This window comes from Parambassis ranga, unplaced genomic scaffold (genome assembly GCF_900634625.1).
Source record: "Parambassis ranga unplaced genomic scaffold, fParRan2.1 scaffold_22_arrow_ctg1, whole genome shotgun sequence".
Classification (NCBI taxonomy): domain Eukaryota; kingdom Metazoa; phylum Chordata; class Actinopteri; family Ambassidae; genus Parambassis; species Parambassis ranga.
Genome location: NW_021144778.1, coordinates 484,783 through 506,991, shown reverse-complemented (window position 1 = coordinate 506,991; position 22,209 = coordinate 484,783). Strand labels below are relative to the sequence as shown.

At 44.4% G+C, this 22,209-nt stretch overlaps 3 non-coding genes across 3 annotated transcripts; 1 reads left to right on the top strand and 2 right to left on the bottom strand.

Annotated features, from left to right (window-relative positions):
• Nucleotides 1–1,609: 1,609 nt before the first annotated feature.
• Nucleotides 1,610–1,681, bottom strand: trnap-agg (transfer RNA proline (anticodon AGG)). The gene has a single exon. It is a non-coding gene; the product is annotated as a tRNA-Pro (tRNA).
• A 3,580-nt stretch (nt 1,682–5,261) lies between these two features.
• trnad-guc (transfer RNA aspartic acid (anticodon GUC)) lies at nt 5,262–5,333 on the bottom strand. The gene has a single exon. It is a non-coding gene; the product is annotated as a tRNA-Asp (tRNA).
• Nucleotides 5,334–12,722: 7,389 nt separating this feature from the next.
• Nucleotides 12,723–12,804, top strand: trnas-gcu (transfer RNA serine (anticodon GCU)). The gene has a single exon. It is a non-coding gene; the product is annotated as a tRNA-Ser (tRNA).
• Nucleotides 12,805–22,209: the final 9,405 nt, after the last annotated feature.

Here is a 22,209-nt window from a genome sequence, read left to right as displayed (position 1 = left end):
CGCACGTTATAAATAAATATCACATGTCTTGTGTGTTCTTTTGAGATATAAGAATGGAGGTCACTCAAGCTCAGTGTCAGGATCCGTCTCTGAGCCAGGTCTTATTTTGAAAGTTTTTGTTATTTCCTGTTTTATTTTGTGAGCATTGACTTCCCTCTCGTTTCAGGTGTGTTGTCTTCCTCTCCCTTGTGTGCCCCCTCCTCCCGATGATCACCTCCTCTGCCCTAATGTGTCTCACCTGTGTCTCATTGTCTTCCATTCCCTGGTGTACAGTGCATCCGAAAGTATCACAGCGCTTCACTTTTTCCACATTTTGTCATGTTACAGCCTCATTCCAAATGTATTAAATTAATCTGTTACACTAAAACACTGTTTTACTTCAACAACAGTGATCTGTTCGTACAGCAGCTGTCAGGCAGAGCAGCTGCAGTTCAAGCTGCTGTTTACAGAGAGAAGCAAGAAAACAACAGTCAGCATCATCTTCCATAAAAACACATGACAATAACATGTGAGACAGAGAGTTTATGATCAGTGCTCCCCCTGCTGGTTAGGACATATGATAACATTCATCCTGAAGACATCAGAGCTATGAAGGAACACATGTGGAATGATGCAGTGAACAAACAGTGTTAAACCAAGCAGAATATGTTTGATGTTTGACATTCTTCCAAGCAGCCAGCTTTTGCTTTGATGACAGCTTCACGCACTCTTTGCATTCTCTCAATCTGAACTGAACCACCAATGCTGTGCAATGCTGACATCTAGTGGTGGAATCGCAGGCTGCAGCCTCCTCATTCCAAAATCAATCCCTCCTCCACATAAAGTCAGAAGTTCTAAATGTGAGTCATTAAATGAGAGGTTCCAGCAGAAACGTCCAAACATCTGAAGAGAAGCTGAGAAGCCTGAGATACAGGGGCTGCAAGCTGAGCTTCAACTGTTCCTGTTTAGACAATAAGAACAGATCATCACTGTCTTTTAAAATGTTCTGATCAAATCACATTAGTTTGTATATTTATATTACACACAGAGCTGTTGTTTCAGTCACATTCATTTGTTATGTGTACAGTGGGTGCAGGAAGTATTCAGACCCCCTTAAATGTTTCACTTTGTTATATTGCAGCCATTTGCTAAAATCATTGAAGTTCATTTTTCCTCATTAATGTCCACACAGCTCCCCATACTGACAGAAACACACAGAGTTGTTGACATGTTTGCAGATGTATTAAAAAGACAAAGTGAAATATGACATGGTCCTAAGTATCAGAGCCTTTGCTGTGACTCTCATATATTGAACTCAGGTGCGTCCATTTCTTCTGATCATCCTTCAGATGGTTCTACACCTTCATCTGAGTCCAGCTGTCTTTGATGATACTGATTGGACTTGATGAGGACAGACACACACCTGTCTGTATAAGACCTTACAGCTCACAGTGCAGGTCACATACTGGGTGATGACGTCCTCCTGCAGGTGTTACTGTGGAACAACTCTGGATTGGGATGAGTCTGAATAGAACTTTGTTAGCTTTGTAAAGCTGTGTGGTAGTTAGAGAGGAACTGAAAAGAGTCAACAACAAGGAGTTGGTCTACAATGGAACAAAGTTAAACATCAGGGCTCGTCCGGGATTTGAACCCGGGACCTCTCGCACCCTAAGCGAGAATCATACCCCTAGACCAACGAGCCATGTGTGACCTCCTTTATAGGGCTGTCTTGATCACTGCCTCTCATTTCCACCTGTTGTCTGCTCCATTTGCACAACAGCAGCTGAAACTGATCCACAGTCAGTGTTGATCCTAACTGGACAGGCTGGTTTCACACAAGTGTGGCCACATCAATTTTACCACTGGATGTAGTGAAGTTTGTAGTTATCCAGAGAAGGACTGTGTACTTTATGATTTGTATCTTAAGAGGAGATTTGCATATTAGGGATGAAATAAATACAGCATGAAATATAAATAAATAAATAAATAAATTGCAAATGTCCCTTTCGGGGCTCCATAAATGTTAACCCTAAAAAAGGAACATCCAGTGTGGACATACACAGTGAACATAAACTGCTATAATAACAACTTTAAAAACAATCAGACTAATTCCACTGTGATCCTTAGTAGCATTATCCATAATAAGATTGTCAGTGAAGAAAACAAATATAAACACACACACACTCTTCTCCCAGCTCTTATAAAGACATCGTCATGGCAGCAGAGTCCTACCGGAGCTCCAGAGAGACACAAACAGCAGCAGCGCTCTGTGACCCATGTCCACTCTGTGTGTCCTCCAAACAGTCTTCCTCAGGTCTTTATCAGGACAGCAGTCAGAGGAAAAGGCAGAAAGAGCAGAGCTGATAAGTCACATGACTGATGCACTGACACTCTCTCTAGTCAGCTCTTCCACCAATCAGGCGCTGCCTCGCTGCTCATGCAGCCAATCAGGTTGTAGCAGTACATTTAAAGCTTTCCTCTCTCTGCTGTCAGCTGTCATTCCAGATCACCTTTGAGAGCAGCTCTGGAATGGTGGATGGATCTGAGTGGTGTTTTGGAGCTGACTAGAGAGAGTGTCAGTGCATCTGTCATGTGACTTATCAGCTCTGCTCTTTCTGCCTTTTCCTCTGAATCTTTTCATCTCATCAGTGTTCCGCCCTCATACGTCCTGCATCAACATGAAGCTGCTGTTTATTCATGCATTTCTAACACACAGCTGACAGGTCCGTCACTCACCTGCAGTAAGGTATTGGATCTGGACTGGAAGCTGAGTGAGGAGAGAAGCATTCTGAAGGCTTCCAGTGACTGACGTGTGGATGTTGAATCTGTCTGAGTCCAGTGTTCAGCTCAGTCCAGCTGCTGCACACAGTGAGGAGCTGTGACTGCATCCAGCTCATCCTGCTATGAACTGTGAGTCTGAACTTTGGGGTCGACCCTGCAGGATCCTGCAAAGGCCCAACAGCCTGTTGTACTGATGCACAGGAAGCCTTTCCACAGTTGAAGCAGGCAGTGTGTGTGTCTGAAGCAGTGTATTGTGTGTCTGTATATGTTTGTGTGCATGTGTCTGTGTGTTAGTGTGTGTCAGTGTCTATATTGTGGCCCTGTGTTGGCCTCTCAGGGAGTGTTGTGTTGTTGCTGCTGTCTCTCCCCTGTGTGTGCAGGAGGTTGCTGGGTGGAGCTGATCCTGAGCTTATGCAGCTCTCCTGTGCTGACGAGCTGGAGACGGTTTAAGAGTTCCCAGTCTGTTTGCTTCACTCTCTCTCTCCCCGTCTGGCCTACTAGGAGGGCTGCTCTCTCTCCAGCCTGCTGCAGGCATGGCGGTGTATTTTGTTTGCACATTTCCTTGTTTGTCAATTGTTGGTGTACAACTACTGTTCTTTCTTCAATAAAATGGTCAAACGGTTAAGGTTGTGTTTGTCCTCCCCAATGTGTCACACTTTCTGAGCCGGTGTGACAATAAATGTGTGTGCATGTCTGTAAGAGTGTGTATGATTGTGTGTGTTGGTGTGTGTGTTGCGTCTATATATGTGCACGTGTCTATATGTGTGTGTGTGTGTGTGTGGTCAGCCTTCATCCTTCCTGTCAGCAGAGCAAAGCTGTATCAGTGTCTCATCCAGGTCTCAGCTCCTCAGGCTTTCTTCAGAAGAGCTGTCACTGTTGGAGTATCTGTTGCACAAGTGCTGCACATATCTGATCTAAGTTCTTTCTGAATCCTCACATCTAAAGTTACAGAGAACTTTTACAAACTCCCTTCTTGTTGGCTGCTACAAGCCGACAGCCTCCACACATCAGAGGTCTGCACACCATGAGCTTCCTGCACTTCCTGCTGTTGATGACAGCTCTCTCTCAGATTGGGAGATTAGACTGATGTGACTGTGACATCATGACGTCACTATTCAGAGCCTGCTGTTTAACATGCTGCTCACAGAGAGACAGAAACAGCAGCAGCACTCTGTGAGCCAGGTCCACTCTACTTGGAGGAAGTAAAACGCCTCATTTCATCAAGATGGAGACACTGAAAGAACACAACCAGCAGCTGTGACACATCAGCTTTTCCTCTTAATCTACTCAGTTCATGGATGTTCTGACACACGTCCTGCCTCGTGCTTCAACAGGAAGACTCATCAAGTTGATAGCAGCTTCAAAATAAGTGTGTATAAGTATTAAAACACTAAACTGTGACTTCAGTGAGTCTCCTTTATTTGAACTGATTCATAAAATGATCATAAACACATGACAAATGAAATCCATTCAAACTCTGAAGTTCAACTCATCATATCCCAGTGGCAGACAGAACAGGCCCCCTGAGTGACAGCAAAGCAGTGAGCCCCCTGCTGGCGATCAGCTGCATGTACCAGAAGCAGACAGAGATTTCTGATATGATGTTAAAGGTGTCACAGAGGAGGATCCGACTGTCTGACCTCTGATTCTTCTGTCAGCATCAGACACATCACAGTTTGATCAGTTTTCAGATCACACACAGCAGCATCAGTAACACTGAGCAGACATTATACACTCCATCAAACACACACACACACTGCTCACTTATAACAGGGATAATAAGTAAAGTTCTTTACAATAAATTCACATTCACATTTTATTATCACTTCACACATGGCACAGTATACATGGCAGAGAGTTAAAGGTGGAATATGTAGTCAGAGTTAATACCAAATATTGACACTAGGTGGCAGCACTTCAGCCTCCATCCACTGCTGCACTACCAGCACCACTCTCAGTGCTTTTTGTTTCCATTGACTGTACAACATGATTCAATCCATGTTATTTATATGACAAACTATGTGTAGTGTTTCTATGTGTGTAGCTGACATGTTGCTCAGCTTCCATTGGACACATATACTAGATGGAAGCTGCAGCAGGATTGGCTGATGACTGATCACAGGTGTGAACAATCAGCCGGTGACGAGTGGAGCAGGAGCAGCTGCCCATGCTGCAGAGACACAAACAGCAGCAGCACTCTGTGACCCATGTCCACTCTGTGTGTCCTCCAGACAGTCTGGAAATGAGAGGAGACAGAACATTATCATACATGTTGCATAAGTAAAGTCACATGACATGCACCACTGTAGGAAGGAAATCACATATTTTTAAGACACTTAGAGCACAGAGCCCAAGAAATAATATAATCTAAAGCTCACAAGACACAAGACGAACAGAACAGAACAGAACAAATACTTTATTTATCCCAAACTGGGAAATGTTTTCTATTGCAGCAGCAATGTACAGGGTCAGTATCATCCTATCTGCTGGTAAAAGTATTTCTCCCCGTCGGGGAATCGAACCCCGGTCTTCCGCGTGACAGGCGGAGATACTATCCACTATACTAACGAGGAATGCTGACAACCACCATCTGTCATAGCAGCAGCCACCTGGTGTGGTCATGTGTCAGCTGGGGTGTGACGGAGTGGCTACGTCAGTAACTGTGGGCAGACTGCAGGTGTGTGTGCACCCAGACACACACAGGTCCCAGCTGAGAGCAGCCGGACCTTCCTGTCCTCCTGTCCATCGCTGTCCAAGGTGAACCGACACCACCAGACCACAGGGCCATTATTTATTTAGCAGGAAAGAAGAAGATGCTCTGCAGCATTCAGGTGTGTTAACACAGTGCAGAGAGAGGAAGACATGAACAATGGTGTCAGAGCAGCAGCTGTTGCTGCATCAACCTGGAAATCAAACTGTTTATATATATGCACAAACTGTACGTTCATAAGTCACATGACATGCACACTGTAAATAAAAAGGAAACCACATATTTTTAAGACTCTTAGAACACAGACAGAAGTATGAATTATATATGGTTACAATCAAAAATAATTGAATGCAAATAAATGATTTTGTGGAATTTAAATCAAAACCTAAAAACACCAGAATCAGCAAATCACATGTTTGCATTACAGTGGTCCCTCCTATAACCAGTTCACCTCTCACCTTGTTTTTCTCTTACAGCTCATTGAGTTCTGGTCCGGATAGTCCGTAGACCAGTGTCAGTCCATCTCCAGAATGCAGAATGCTGCTGAAAACAGGTTTGATCTTTGGTTTCATTCTGTAATACTGGACTTATTTCCTACGAAGGTTTGAACTCTGACAGTGTTTAAACAGAGAGAACGGAGTTTAAAGTGTGCAGTGAGGGGTTCACAGCCTTAAAGCATCTAGAATAATCAAACATGGAGCTGACTACTTCCAGAGCTCCGCTGTCATGGCTGTCATGTCATATAATAAATGTTTTACAATAAATACATAATATCATTTATAAATAGCTTTAATAAGTATAGGTTTATTATGTGTAAAAGCATGATGACCTATGGAATGATAACACTAAAAAACTCTGCTGCTCCAGGAACGGTACAGGCGGTGACTCCTGCAGTCCGCCATCAGACTCATCATGTAATTTAACCACAGGGATTAATAAAGTCATTCTTGAAAATATTCATGTATTGTTTCTATAGTTTTATATGTTTAGTAAATATAGGTTTATCACTGCTTTAGTATATAAGTAAACACATGAACTAACACTAACAAAACAAACCCCAGTGAACCAGGTGGAGCTGTGCAGTGTGCAGCAGCATGATCACAGAGCTCCTGTTTGAACGGGCAGTGAGGATGAGCTCTCTGAGTGGGGGCTCTGGGCTCTTGACGCGGGTTCTTCTCCACATCGTATCCTCCGGCAGCCAGAGCCTTCTGGAGGGCGGCTGCAGACACGCCGCTCCTTGGAAGCTGCTGTTAATCATTTGTCTTGTTGATGAAGCTTCTCAGTCATCCAGGTCACTTTCATTCAAAGGGTTGAGGCGAGGCCTCTGGACCTGCAGTCTTCTTATGTGTGGATGCTGCTTAGAGCAGCTTCATCAGTTCAGTTTGGTGGGAAACACGGTTAATAAATGGTCATATGAGGGCCAATCAGATGTTTTCTTCTTTCTAGACCAAGTGTGAACAGCACTGGCCTGCAGACAGCAATCCATGCTGCTATGGAGAGCTGTTAGTCACTGTCCCAACAGAGCAAAAGGAGCCCAGCTGGACCCTGAGGGAATTTCAAGTGAAACGTGTAAAAACCATTCAAACTTGTTCGTAGAGAAGATTGAAGCAAGGCGTCTGGACTTGTAGAGTTTTCTAGAAGACGTTTCGCTGCTCATCCAAGCAGCTTCATCAGTTCAAACTTGTTACTGTGTAACTACAAACCTATCTTATAGCTGAAGAGTCACACTGACCTGTGTCAGAGCCATTTTTCCATATTTCCTCTTTTTGAATCCACCAACACTGAATTGTGGTTCAGACAATACCTGAATGGCTGTCTATGAATGTTCTTCACAGAGAAACTCGGTTTATTTCTGCTTTGCTTTATTGAATCGTGTAGTGTCAGAATCAATCTTATCAAAATAACACAAAATAAACGTGTAAAAGCGCACATTTACGGAGCGTCTGTGAACACACCACGACTTATTGTAAATGTGTAACACAGCAACATTTAAACTTTGCCTTGTTGGTCCTATCATGAGCTACATATTTACAATAAATGTGTTTAGTGTTGGTGGAAGCAACAATACTCCAGATGACCAGAACATGTTTTAAAATGACATTAACAGTGAGAACTGTAGCAGCTTGCTTAGCACACCATGCAGGTAAGTGCACTTTAAATTAAGGACTGTATGTTAACAGACAGTTTGCCACTAATGTCCCTGAACATGTTTGGATTCCACAGCTTTAGTTTGAAGCAGTGTTTTACTAATAATTTATGCTTTTACCACATGTTTAAAATCAATCTTATCAAAATAACTCAACACAAAATAAACGTGTAAAAGCGCACATTTACGGAGCGTCATTGAACGCACCGCGACAGCGCCACAAAGATTTAGCGCAGTTAAACGCAGCGATCGTAGCGCGCTCTGACCGGCTGTGCTTCAGGGTTGGTTCAGAAAGGTCCACAGCTGCGTGGTAGCGCTGCAGTGTCTCTCTGAGTCTTTCTCTGTGTCTTTGCTTCTTTTTAACGTCCCGGGCAGGAGCAGGTGAGTGATCGCAGTTCCGCCGACGTCACAGGTTGAGGAGAAAAAGGGCAATCGGGCAGTTCAACACAAATTTTAGAATTCAAATGTAAATGTTTCTGATCCATCACCAGAACACTGGGAAACACATTTACTACCCTTTGTGTCATCAGGGACAAAAATGTCCGCTTCTAAAAACTGCTCTAAAAACTGAACAGATTCATATTTTTCTGCATCAATATGTGGAACAACTTCAGGACTGCTCAGAACTACCAAACATGACATCATTGGAGGAGTTTAACGCTTTAAATGCCAGTTAGTTGCCAGTGATTGAATGCCAAATTTGATTCTTCCACCTGTTGAATGTCCACTCAGTGAGCAGGATATGGCAGGCCTTAGGGCAAGTATTGATGTATTGATTGTTTCACAATAAAAGAACACTTCCTGAATGCACTGACACAATAGGTTAGCAGACATTGTAATGCTAAAAAGCTGCACTGCAGTCATAATTAAACTTCTCAGGAGCAACAGTAACATCTGATCTGTGGTCAGTGAGATGTGTCCCTGAATGCACCATGTCTCAATCAATCTTTTTGTTATCACAACCACTTTATTGTACTTGTTGTGACAATTACAATTACATTACTTGTAATGTTACAGTTGATACTAAAACTACACCATGATGTATCATTTATATGTAAGATACTCTGTTACTGAATAAAACTCAACAAACCAGTAAGTTGTGTTAGTGTCCCTATTTGGACATATTGCAACGGATTAGACATGCATGCCTATTTTAATCAGAACTGTTGCACAACATTGAAAATGAACATCTGAGGAAAAATTAACATAAGGTTGTAGTTTATCCTTTGAAAGACAAATTCAGTTTACATTATACATTGGCAAATTCCTGGCCCAAATAAAAAGCCTCAATGAGAAGCTTTTTGAAGTCGGAATAACACTTCATGTGTTTCACAGGAAACACTACACTTTTCAAACATGCAGACACAACCGGGTAGCAGACGTTGTGCCTTCCATAATCTGCCTCACAGTCATGATTAAACTTTACAATAAGTGCGAAATCCTTCTTCTCTGATGGAAGAAGCGGAACATGACCTTGCCCTGTGATCCACTGTAAAAACTTAGCAGGTGTGAAGACAGGTTGGCCATCAATGTCATCTTGATGAGCCAGTCCTCCATCTATGGAGTCAATATGAAAATAAGTGTTACATTACAATGTGTTTTTTATTTACATCTAAGTGGTTGTTTAATATAAACAAAGGAGGGCTGATCTCCCTTGTGAGCCAGGTTGTGCTCAAGGTTTCTTCCTGTTAAAAGGGAGTTTTTCCTTACCACTGTCCTTACTTCCTGTAAAGCATTTTGATTGTAAAAGATGCTATATAAACAAAATTGAACTATAAGAAATACCTTCAGCCTCATACAGGAAGTCTTGCAAAAAGTTAATTATCTCCAGCTCCATCTGATGCTTAGTAGAATCTTTCTCACTCAGTTGTGGCTGAATGGAAGCCAAGACAAACTCAGCACTGACCTAGGACGGGAGAAAATACAGGTATCAGCTTTTAAGTTTTATACATTTCTAGAAAGTTTTTCTTGTTCATAATTATAGTAACTCATGTTTGTCTTTACCTTTCTGTCTTCCATGGGAACAAACAGGGGCTGGCAGATATCTGGGTACTGTCTCATCAGTGAAAGAAGGTTGTACAGCTTCAAGCCTTCTTGTAGTTGTTCCATCATAGGCTGCAACCTCAGCACCGCGTGAAGTACGATGGCACTAAAACAGTAGAGAGTACACAATCTTACTCATATACCTATTAACTACACCAGTGCCTTCATAAACAAACGCACATTAGAACATACCGAACAATGGAATCCTTATTTTGAATGGAGATCACACCAGTGTATCCACAGTTTAAGATTTCAGCAGTTAAGTCCTTGATTGAATCTTCAGTTGACATCGCAACCTAAAAGTGAAGAAAGTCAAGGAAAATGGTACAGGATGTAAAGGATCAATCCAATACTTCCATCACATAGATCCTATACCTGGTCAATTAAACTTTTCAATTGGACATCTGCAACAGCATCACTGGTGAGAAGAGTTGGGTTTATCTGCCCACTACACAGGTATTGGTAGGTCCACAGGCTGAAAAAGGCAGGGGCTGGTCCACCTTGTGCAAGGCTGACAGCAATAATCTCGCCTACAGTCCTATTAACACAAACCAAACATAAGTGAATGTCATGCTAAAACATTGATTTGTTTCTCTTTATCTGCTAAGAACATAAGCACACCTGTAGAGGCCACTGTCATAGTCATTGAGAGAGTACCGGGGGCTCCTCTGATGTGGCGGTCCATCAAAGAAACGGCTCTCGATCCCTGCCACCATTTCTATACACAATTACAAACACTTATGGTCATAGTCCTAGCAGTTTCAGTGTCTGTGTCAGCATAAACACATAAGCAGAAGAGAGTACACACCCACAACCCAATCAATGTCTATTTGTTGGTCTGTCAACAAATGTAAGAGCTATTGTTTTTTACCTGTGAGAAACTCTTTTCTGAGAGCACCTGTGTCCACTCCTGCCTCCCCAAAAAAGGTAACTGTCAAAGTTGTTTTTCCCTGGCCCTGTGACAGTGCGAATGTGAGAGCCAGTGTATCCATGAGAATCAGGTGGAATCATGATCAGTCGCCGCCTCCCCTGGCCACCTGTAAACACAAAAATGATTGTATTTGTGTGTCTTTGCACTTGAAAGGCATTATCACACACATTGCTGTGTATTATAGTTGTTATATTATTGGTTTGCTCCACCTGAAGCCTTATAGAGCAGCCATCCTCCTCCATTAAGCCCATGCATCTTTGGGTACTCATGTTGGAGTAGTCTGTCAAACTAAGACAATTACAATTACATAAGGTATCATCTGTCAATTATAATTTAAAATTATTATTAATCAATTATATTTGATTACTGCAATACCTCCTCATGGCTTAAATCCTTTGACATGGTGAGATGCCTTTTTCCAAGTCCTGCCAGGGTAAGTTCAAACTCTTCTGATGGGTTTGGGGTAGTCTCTGCATTTAGGTTTAGCAGGTATGTGTAGAAAGTAAATGGCTTCCAAGCTTTGGTAGATGATGTACCACAGCTCTTTGGAATCTTTCCTCTTCCGAATGAACTTTTTCGTATGAAAAATCCAGGGAAAGATCTGAATAATTTTAAAATAAAAATAAAATATGAATATTGCATATACTTACACAGCATCACATGTACCATTCAAAATACTTTTAATTAACATAGAAAATGAGACTGCATTAAAATCTAAAACCTGGCCATCTCTTGTTCTACAGAAGGAGAAGCTTGATCCAGTTGTCTTCCATGCTCTTGCTGCCCCTGAGAGTGTCAGTACATTGATAAGGGTCTGTGCAGCTGCAATCACCGATGACTGAAACACAGATGTTAACAAAGACATTTCAGAAAACTAAAATTAGCTGTATCACCAGTTATCGAAGGGGAAGCTTAAATACATGGATAAAACGGGCAAAAAAATAGGTTATTAGCTGTTAGCGCAAGACAGTTTAAGCTAGCAACATGCGTCATTATCATCCTGTGCAGAATAAAAGCGTCTTTCCTTTGTTCATGTTACATAAATGACAGGTCTGTTTATTGCTGAGGTCGAACTCAGAAAGACTCATTAGATAGAAAAGAAATAGTTACCAATTCTTACCTGCATTGATGTCTGTTGCCCTGGTGGAGCGGAGGCCATGATGCGCCATGAGTACTGCGGGCACGCGATCACTGACAGATTTGTCAACTGTAAACTGTAGATTATTCCATAATGTGTTGACTCAATATAGTGATTGTTACCATGTCTGCTTTGAAGCATCTTATACTTTGACTGGTGTCAATGTTTTGCAGCAGGTCACATCAATATGAAAGATAGCGCGTGTTGAGGTAACTCTTAGACATGTCCAATGTTCCCTGAATGCACCGTGGCTGAGCAAAGCCCTTAGCCTTCATTGTCATGCTGTCACTCAGCAGTCCACACCCATGTCCCCACCCCAAGCAAAATCGGGGTCAAAACCTCAAAGGTGAATAAAGGAGAGGTGAAAGTGGAAAAAAGATTTGAACCTGAAAAGTAAATCTGAAGCTGAAAAAAGATCTGAACCTGAAGAAACAAGATGTGAAACTGTAAAAAATTAAGATTTGAATCTGAAAACAAAAATTCTGAAACTGAAAAAAATAAAATGGTAAATATGAAAATAATTATTGAAATGAAACCTGAAAATAAACTATTTATTCAAAAGAATTTCAAAGTTGATTCAAAAAAAAATTTTGAACAGAAAAAAATCAACATCAAAACATACATTTTCAGTTTCAAGTTTTAGTGTTTGAATGAAATTTATTTTTTCAGGTGAACAAAACTTATGACCCCAATTTGGCTCCATACACTAGAGCCCTAATTACTCTCCCTTCTTATGATCCTTCCATCTCTGTCAAATGCTCGGCTGTGTTCAACCAGTTTGAGCATGTCAGCCTGCCCTTTCTGAGAGACATTCAACGTTTGTCAAAGTTTGTCTTCAAACAAGATGCTTATGTTTAAGGCAAAAGTTGCGACAGAAACAAGTTCTCCTTCAAAGACTGAGGAGGAAAGTTCATGACAGTCAGCGCTTCTATGACCTTGTTCAAGTTTTGCAGCGTGTTTTCGGTCGAAGCTGTGAAGACATAGTGATCTAACTGACGAGGTGGCCGAGTGGTTAAGGCGATGGACTGCTAATCCATTGTGCTCTGCACGCATGGGTTCGAATCCCATCCTCGTCGTGTTGTGTTTTAAGTTCAACAGTAAAAACTATGGACAGAGCTTCCGTGACTCTGATCGCTGCCATGTTGTGTCTGCCAAAACTCAAAATACGGATAAAGAGGGGTAGCACTAGCTGAGTTTAGGGGAGAAACTCGTGCTGTGATATGGCAACCGTCTGTCGCTCAAGTGCCAACGCTCATAATTATGCGTAATTTTAAGTCTGAATACAATCCCACAGCAGCTCATCAACAAACTGAACCAGCTGGGGCTAACTCCTTGCTGTGCAACTGGCTGCTGGACTTCCTCACCGGGAGACCTCAGACAGTGCGGGTCGGCAGAAACACATCCAGCACCATCACAATGAACACCGGGGCTCCCCAAGGATGTGTGCTGAGCCCCCTCCTCTTCACTCTGCTGACCCATGACTGCACGCCAACACACAACACCAACATCTTTGTGAAGTTTGTGGACGACACAACTGTGGTGGGTCTCATCTCCGGTGGAGATGAAACATACTACAGGAATGAGATGCACCTTCTGGTCGAGTGGTGCAGAGACCACAACCTCTCCCTGAATGTGGAGAAGACAAAGGTTGTGGACTACAGGAGAGCACACAGTCAGCACACCCCTCTGACCATCGACGGTGCTGCTGTGAAGCAGGTGAGCAGCACCAAGTTCCTGGGTGTGCACATCACTGAGGACCTCTCCTGGACTAACAACACTGCATCACTGACCAAGAAGGCACAGCAGCGCCTCTACTTCCTCCGCAAGCTTAAAAGAGCCAGAGCCCCTCCCTCCATCCTGTGCACCTTCTACAGAGGGCCTGTTGAGAGCATCCTGTCCAGCTGCATCACTGTGTGGTACGGAGCCTGCACCCCCACCTGCAGGAAGACGCTTCATCGCATAGTGAGAGCAGCTGAGAGGATCATCAGCGTCCCTCTCCTCTCCCTCCAAGACCTCTACGACAGCCGTCTCACCCGAAAGGCCCTCCACATCACAGGAGACCCCACCCACCCTTCACACCGCTTCTTTAGTCTGCTGCCATCAGGAAAGAGACTGCGCAGCCTCCGGGCCAGGACCAGCAGACTGAGGGACAGCTCAGTCAAACTGGGGTGTTCCTCTCTTTCATTCTCTTCATCTTCTGTGACATCAGAAAGATGAAGAGACCAAAAATGGCCTCAGCATTATGAAGAGCTAACTAACTAACAAGCTGGAAACTCTGCTCTGACACTCAGTGCCACTTACTGTCACGCAAAGGTACTCACTGACACTCACAGGCACTCACAGGAACTCGCTAAATATCACTGAAACTCACCAAGTTTCATCAACCAACTACTACCTCCACAAAAGTCGACGCCCACCCACGTTAGCTAGCGTTGGCGTCATCGCTCTGTTTGTGTCATCACAGGGCAGCTTTCCAACTAGAAATGAACTGAACTGGCTTTCCATACAACACTGTCATGAGGTCCACATTGTCCTGTAATGGAATCCAGAGTCTGAGAGTGTATGACTGGCAACAAATAACAATTTCACTTTGTAGATTAAAGCAACATGTGCTCACACCAGAATCAGTCCTGTCAGCTGATATGAACAGGACTTCCTCCTCCTCCTCCTCAGGTTCAGACAATATGAAGAAGTCCTCTATAAAAACACATAAATTCATTAAGTATGTATTCTTTATGTGTATAGGACCACTGTCCCCTATGGACTAGCAGAAGTGAGCATATGAGGAACTGGAACCGCTTCTTCATCTGGACCATGGGGATGCCAATTTATAACACCTGAACCCCCCTCCACTGTCTGCACACACAGGAAGTTCACCCTTAATCAATGCTCTCTGTTTCAGTTAACCTGTCTGAATTAGTCTCTGAAACAACATGTAGAGCCCGTATGGCGCCTCCGGCCGCCCGTGTGTCGAGCAAGCCGCCTCCTCCTACAGCCAATCGCGAGGCCGAGTGCTACCACGAATTTACCATGAATTGACCAATGACAGAGCCGCCCTCTACCACGATTTGCTAGCCCCACCTCCGCCGACAGCCAATCATGAGGCCGAGTGCTACCACGAATTGACCATGAATCGACCAATGACAGAGCTGTCCTCTACCACAATTTGCCAGCTCCCGCCTACATCCGTGGCAACGAGCTGGCCAATCTCAGCTCGGACCGCTGCTGGAGGCGGAGAATGACCCGGTCACTGTGCTGTTGCTATGGTCAACGTCATTCCATTTTCCGAGCTACATCGCTGTTGGACGGCTATCCGCAGGATAATTTACTCCGCTAACTGTCTGCAATTTTAATTTCTGCCGGCGAGTACGACTGTTTGTATTGTTTGAGTGTTTGTATTGTATTTTAATGTTGGTATTTGATTGTAAAGTGTTATGTTTGTGTAGTAACATAAATAACCTAGCCTACATAGCGGCTGCTCTTTACCGGCCGGTTAAGTTCAGATTCAGAATCAGAATTCCTTTGTTTATCCCAGAGGGGAAATTCTTTTTTGTTACACACAATAGAAATTAAAGATAAATTGAGTAAGTGAAAGTATGAAATTCAAATATATAATAAATATCTAAATACCTGGATAGCATTTACATCCCTGAGTTGTATCTAAAAGTTATTAGCCGAGCAACTTAGCCGGAGTTGGCTAAGTTGCTCGGCTAATAACTTCACGTCGTGTCACGTGGTTCAAGCCTAGTGCTATTTTTAACTTTAGTAACCGTTACATTTAATGGGCTTTTATTACTATAGTATTACTATGTCATAGCATCACGCTGTTTTCAATAGCCTATGATAATATATTTGTTATAAACACTTATAATTTACAGTTGTTTAAACAACAAACAATAAGCTATTATGTTACATTAGGCTAATGGTCTGATAGGTGCTTAGTTAAACATTATGCTTGGCCTCCTTGTTCTTGTTCTTCTCTAATTGTTGTTCTTTTATGACTTTTTACTGGCAGACATGGACCCTGTCTTCAGGAAGAGACCCGATGGGACCATAATCCTAAATGACTCCCATGATGCTGGCCGGGTGAAGAGCAGGGCCCAGCCATGGTCTCGTCCTCTTTCACCAGAGGAGGTGCTGGAGTCGGCCAGACAGGCTGCAGTTGCACAAGGCCTCGACCCAGACAACAAGGTGTGTGTGCTGGGTCTACATAAGCTGCAGGTCGGAATGTTTAGGGGGCAGACATTCAAGTGGGTGCTGGAAAATGCTCTGGGGTATGGTGGTTACCTGGTGGCCTCAATGATCAGGGAGAGTGAGAAGGGTGAGGGGAAGGACTCCATTAACAACAGGGCCAATAAGGAAGCCTTCCGCCGCTACATGGAGCTGTTTCCTGAGGGCCGGGAGGCTATCTTCATTAAGCTCCAACGGGCGAGCACCCACACATCTTCCTCCACCATTGCCAAGGCTACACCTACCATCAGTGTTGCCTCAGCCTCTGCAGTGCCAACCCCTGGTGGTGCTTCTGCCACGCCGTCCACCAGCCAGCCCCCTGCTTCTACTGCAACAACTGTAAGCCAGTCCCCACTCTCCACCAGCAGTGCCTCTGCTACACCACCCACCAGCCGAGCCCCTTCAACAGTGCGTGTGCCAGTCACATCACTGCATGCTTTGCTGGCGGGAAAGAACCTCACCCAAAGGAGCCTTGACATGTCTGTCAAAAGACTAGTCTCTTTTTCTACCTCCAGGTTTCAGCCTAGTAAGTATGATGTAATTATAGTTGTGTGATCTCAATAATATCTGAGTACACAGTATATATATATTTTTTTTACTTATTCATTAATGTTTTCTCCAGCCATTCCAACGCGAGGCTCAACAGAGCTCATCCTCCCAGTCCCTGCACCAGCAGTGCCATGTGCCACGGAGCCACCATGTGACGTGGACAACAGGGACCTGGTCATGGCAGCAGAGCAAGTGGAGGAGTCAGTAGCAACACGTGAGTTCCAATTCAACAATAAATAGAAAGCATTCAGCAAATAAATAAACAAAGCAAAATTCTTACACTGCACATCTTGTATTCTGTTTAACAGAGAGCAGACTTTGTCTCCCTGCTGGCTGGATACCAGCCTTGCCAGTGCTAGACCAGCAGTGGATTTCAAAAACTTTGTTTAAGTGGTCCAGAACTGGACAACCCGAGCTGGACTTCACCAGGGTGGACAGAATGTGGTGGTACCCACCACAGCCATCACTTGCTCCCACTGGCATTCCACCAATGGAGCAGTACTTTGGCCACCCACTGTTCTTGTGGATGCCAAGGAAGCTGTGGCGCATGAAGATACTCTGCCCTCATAAAGACTGTGGGAAGGAGGAACTAACATCAGCTGGACTGCATCAAAGGGTACGCCAGGTTGTTGGTGTCAGTGGCACATATTTCATGGTGGCGGAGTATCTTTCATGTAAGGGGTGCAAGCGGAAAGTCATAAGCTGGGCGAGCAACATCATCCACCAGTTAGACATCGGCCATCGCATGCAGTTCCCCTGTTTGCTCACAGCCAAGCTGGGATGTGATATGCACGTTATGTGGCAGAGAGGCCTGGGGAACAGCAGCAGCCAGGTCCAGAGACAGCTGGAAGAGCAGCATGTTGAGGTCTGGCTGCAGAAGCAGCTCCAGTTCCTGACAGACTGCAGTGGAGTTGCTAGAGCCGTATCTGCAGGGCTTGTTGCTCCAGTGGCCATTGGGAACATGCCAGCAATGATACCTGTGCCAAAACATCGATGGCTAATGCAGGTATAGTGTCAGGATGTGCTTGGCAGGTTAGAGGAGATCAAGGCATCCATCACCTCGCTTTTTGGCAGAGTCTTAAAGATGGACTCCACTAAGAAAATTGTCAAGAAGCTGGCAGGTGAAAGTCGCTCCACAGCATCATGGGCCACCAACATTGGCAATGAGCATGGCCAGGTCATCATGTCTGTGCTGACAGCCAGTGAGGGCTATGGCCTCGGCAAAATGATTGGTGGCCTAATCTGCCGCTTCCAGGATGCAGGAGTACCACCTCCTGAGGTGCTGTATGTGGACCGGGACTGCTGTGGGTCCACACATCTTCACAGCATGTTTAGACCATGGGGCTGCATGCAGATACGACTCGATGTGTGGCACTTCATGCGGAGGATTGCCGTGGGATGCACCACAGACTCACACTCCCTTTATGCTGGCTTCATGAACCAGCTGAGCCAGTGTATTTTCATCTGGGATGAGGATGATGTGCGTGCCCTGAGGGAGGCCAAGTGCGCTGAGCTGGCAGCAAGACACCTACACCCCTCCACCACTGCTGCTGTCATGCGGCACATCTCCAGAGCAGAGATGGCGCTGCACTGCAGACGGACCACCAGGAGTAGCACTGAGATAGAGGCACTCATCACCCAGCTCTTGGTGGCCTATGATGGGGACAGGGGGTGCAACACCCTTGGTGTGCCCCTCCTCTACAGCGAGCGGATGGTGGAGATCTGAAAGGTGCAGAAAAAACACCTCCGTTGCCTCCAGGACCCCCCTGGCGTGCAGCTGTACATGCAGACAGGGACCCTGCAGAAGGGGGGGCACACACTGCCAACATACAGATGCGCCAGGGGATCAACATCTCTGGAGAGCTTTCATCTCCACATGAATAGATTCATCCCAGGTGAAACTTCTTCCCAACTTTTGCACAGCTAAAATGTAGTTTGATGTAGAGAATTAAGCACAATTTGATAACAGAGATATATTTTCTCTTTAGGAACTCTGGCCGGTGCCAACTTATTCCAGGCCTATCTGGTGGATGGACTTGCCAGGTGGAATGAGGACAGAGGCAGGGCAGCTGAAGGAAGAGTGGAGCCCCATTCTTACAGTGGCCTTCTCCGGCATGCAGTCAACCAGCTTGCAGAGAACGTCATGGGACTGAAGCTGGTGAACTACACACCACCAAGAAAATATACTGGTACAGTTTCTTAATGTCTGAAAAAGCTCATCTGTATTATTAAGTTTATTGCATCTGTTTATGACATATAATTTGATGTGTTTGTGTATGTTTGTGTGATTTTCAGGAGAGCTTATTGGGGTGGAATATTTGTATGACCAGACAGGCACTGCACTAGAGGACTACAAGCACACATTGGCTGCCATGGAGACAGACACTGTGACTGTGGCTGATGATGAGGGCTATGTTGAGCAGGCGCCAGAGGAGTTTGAGGACTTCACTGTACCCTTGCCGGAAGATCCTCTACTCACAGGTCCCACTGCCACAGCTTCTCCACTCACCACAGACGTGTCTCCAGCTCCCGCTCCTGTTCCTCCTGCTCCTGCTAGCTCGGGAGATTCGCTTACTGGGGCCTCTCCACTTGCCACAGACGTGTCTCCAGCTCCTGTTCCTGCTCCTGCTAGCTCAGGAGATTTGCTTACTGGGGCCTCTCCACTTGCCACAGACGCATCTGCTGCTGTGTCTGCATCTACAGTAAGTTTTCACCTTTTTGCAAATGATTTTGGCTAGAGCAGAACCTCCTACAACTAACGTAAGACCTCACACCACTGCAGGCTTTATAATTGCACATTAGACGTCTGTGTACTGCAACATTTGGTCATTACTTTTTCAAAATAACATGTAAAAATGTAGTTAAATAACATAGGAATGTTATTAAGTTTAGAATTTGATTAATTTTAACAATATACATTCACAATCAGTGGAAAAAATACATGAAATATTAGAAAGCTGTTACAAGAATCAATCAGATATTTTGTTGAAGTTTGTCAATGCATTTCATTCATTTAGGACTCTGTTGGGCCAGACAACATCCCCGGCTATGCAGCAGTCCAGGAGTTGGCACGCTGCCTTGTGTCTCTGAAGGACCACAGCCTTGCCCTAACACAGGAGGAGGCACGACACATCATAGACCTCTGGCATGTGCTGTCAGACTTTGACAAGGCTAGAACTAAATACCCTCCTCGGCATCAGGATAGCCTTACCAAGGGTCGGTTTAGGGCCACAAAAAATTTGGTGGCACCAGGGGTGGAGTCCACCAAATGGTATGTTCAATTAATTTTTGTGTTTGTTTCTTTATTGACTTGTTTTGTTTAAAGCAGGTGTGACCCATTATTGCTAAGTTTTACACTGCCTTAAATTTCCAGGTCTTTTGTCGGGTCACATGCTCCGGCCCAGTGGCCAAACTGCAACCGGCTGGTGGAAGCCATCTTTATCCACCTCTGCATGACTATCACTGGCCGAAGAAAGAGTCCCACAGGCAGCCAGAGCCGATGTGACGCCTGTGTGATGTCTGAGACCACCATCCAGCTGCCTGAGGTGAACACAGCAACACTGGCACAGTGGTGAGTAAATATGTGAAAATACACTCAACAAAAATATAAACGCAACACTTTTGTTTTTGCTCCCATGTTTCATGAGATGGACTTGAAGATCTAAACTTCATTCCAGATACACAATATTACCATTCCTCTCAAACATTGTTCACAAATCTGTCTAAATGTGTGATAGTGAGCACCTCTGCTTTGCTGAGATAATCCATCCCACCTCACAGGTGTGCCACATCAAGATGCTGATCTGACATCATGATTAGTGCACAGGTGTACCTCAAATTGCCCACAATAAAAGGCCACCCTGAAATGTGCATTTTGTTTCTGCTTTATTGGCGGTCTGGGGACTCAGAACCAGTCAGTATCTGGTGTGACCACCATTTGCCTCATTCAGTGCAACACATCTTCTTCGCATAGAGTTTATCAGATTGTCTATTGTGGCCTGTGGAATGTTGGTCCACTCCTCTTCAATGGCTGTGCGAAGTTGCTGGATATTAGTGGGAACTAGTGCACGCTGTCGCATACGCCGGTCAAGCACATCCCAAACATGTTCAATGGGTGACATGTCCGGTGAGTATGCTGGCCATGCAAGAACTGGGACATTTTCAGCTTCCAAGAATTGTGTACAGATCCTTGCAACATGGGGCCGTGCATTATCTTGCTGAAACATGAGGTGATGTTCATGGATGTATGGCACAACAATGGGCCTCAGGATCTCATCACGGTATCTCTGTGCATTCAAAATGCCATCAATAAAATGCACCTGTGTTCTTCGTCCATAACAGATGCCTGCCCATACCATGACCCCACCACCACCATGGGCCACTGTGAAGTATACAAGGTTATTTACGCAATGACATGATACAGACCATGTATGTATTTGATTATATAAGCTTACACTTAGAGAAAAACACATCTATAACTCTTATAGAGAGTTAGGGAGGAACTCTCTGATGCGGTGAAGGCCGAAGCACTAGGAGGTACGGATGTAACATAATTCATCCAACATAGAAGGGGCAAAGTATTTCATAGTCATAAATATGTTAGACCAATTATGATAATTAGTAGGTGGAGATAAAGGGGCAACATGTCCCAATATGGGAATACCTACGAGGGTCTTGAAGAACTGTTTATCTATTATGCAAATGTACCTCAACTTTCAATAAAACAAGCCTGTGTCCAGGGGAGGGGCAGAACACTTATGGACGGGAGTGAAGCAGACTGAAAGGCCTGTGTTCACTAGGTGTTCTCCCTTTTGCAAAAGGTGAAACTACAAAACCCAGGGTATTTTCTTTCACTCAATGTTCTGAATACAGGAGACGGAATCTGACAATCCGGGGTGACCAGGGAAGGTCACGACAATTTGGTGGCCCGTACGGGGATAAAAGGTAATTATATTTTTCTCAGATCCGTCAATTGAACACAGGGGTTGATTACGAACAGACAGAGGACATGTGGCGCGCCAACAATAAGGTGAGCAGACCTTTTATATCTGCATTGACTACTCTAAAGTGTAACGTGTCCCGAGTCTTAGTAGTAATCTGTCTGTAAAAGCAAAAAGAACATTGACTGAATGAATTTAACTGTATGTGAATGAATATGACTACAGTGAAATAACCGTAAGTGAATGTATATGACTACGGTAAATGAGTAATAACTACAGCTGTTTAAGAGATAAGTAAATAATGCCTGCAGAGGAATAATGCCTGCAGAGGAATAATGCCTGCAGAGGAATAATGCCTGCAGAGGGATAATGCCTGCAGAGGAATAAGAGAAAAAGGGGTAGCAGAAAATCCTGAGTGTGGCGACTCCACCGGTGCTCTGACGAGGGGCCGGAAAAGCTGGGTTTGAGTCCCGGGGCTTGAGGAACCCTAAATCACTACATAAAGAGAGAGGAAAAGGAACAACAGGCAAACACATGGTATGGATGTTGGAAAGACTGGAAACTGAAACAACGACCGCACTAGTTAGGCGGAAGTTGTAGTAAGTCAACAGGCTTCCAAATTACAGATGTATAAGATTCTGGTGTCGTGGAAGAGAGGCTAGTCTCAAATCCACTGGACTGAGTACTAGGGACATAGCGTGCCATATTTCTCAGTCGGCCGGAATCCAGACAGTGCAGGGCACTGATTTATGACTGTGAGCC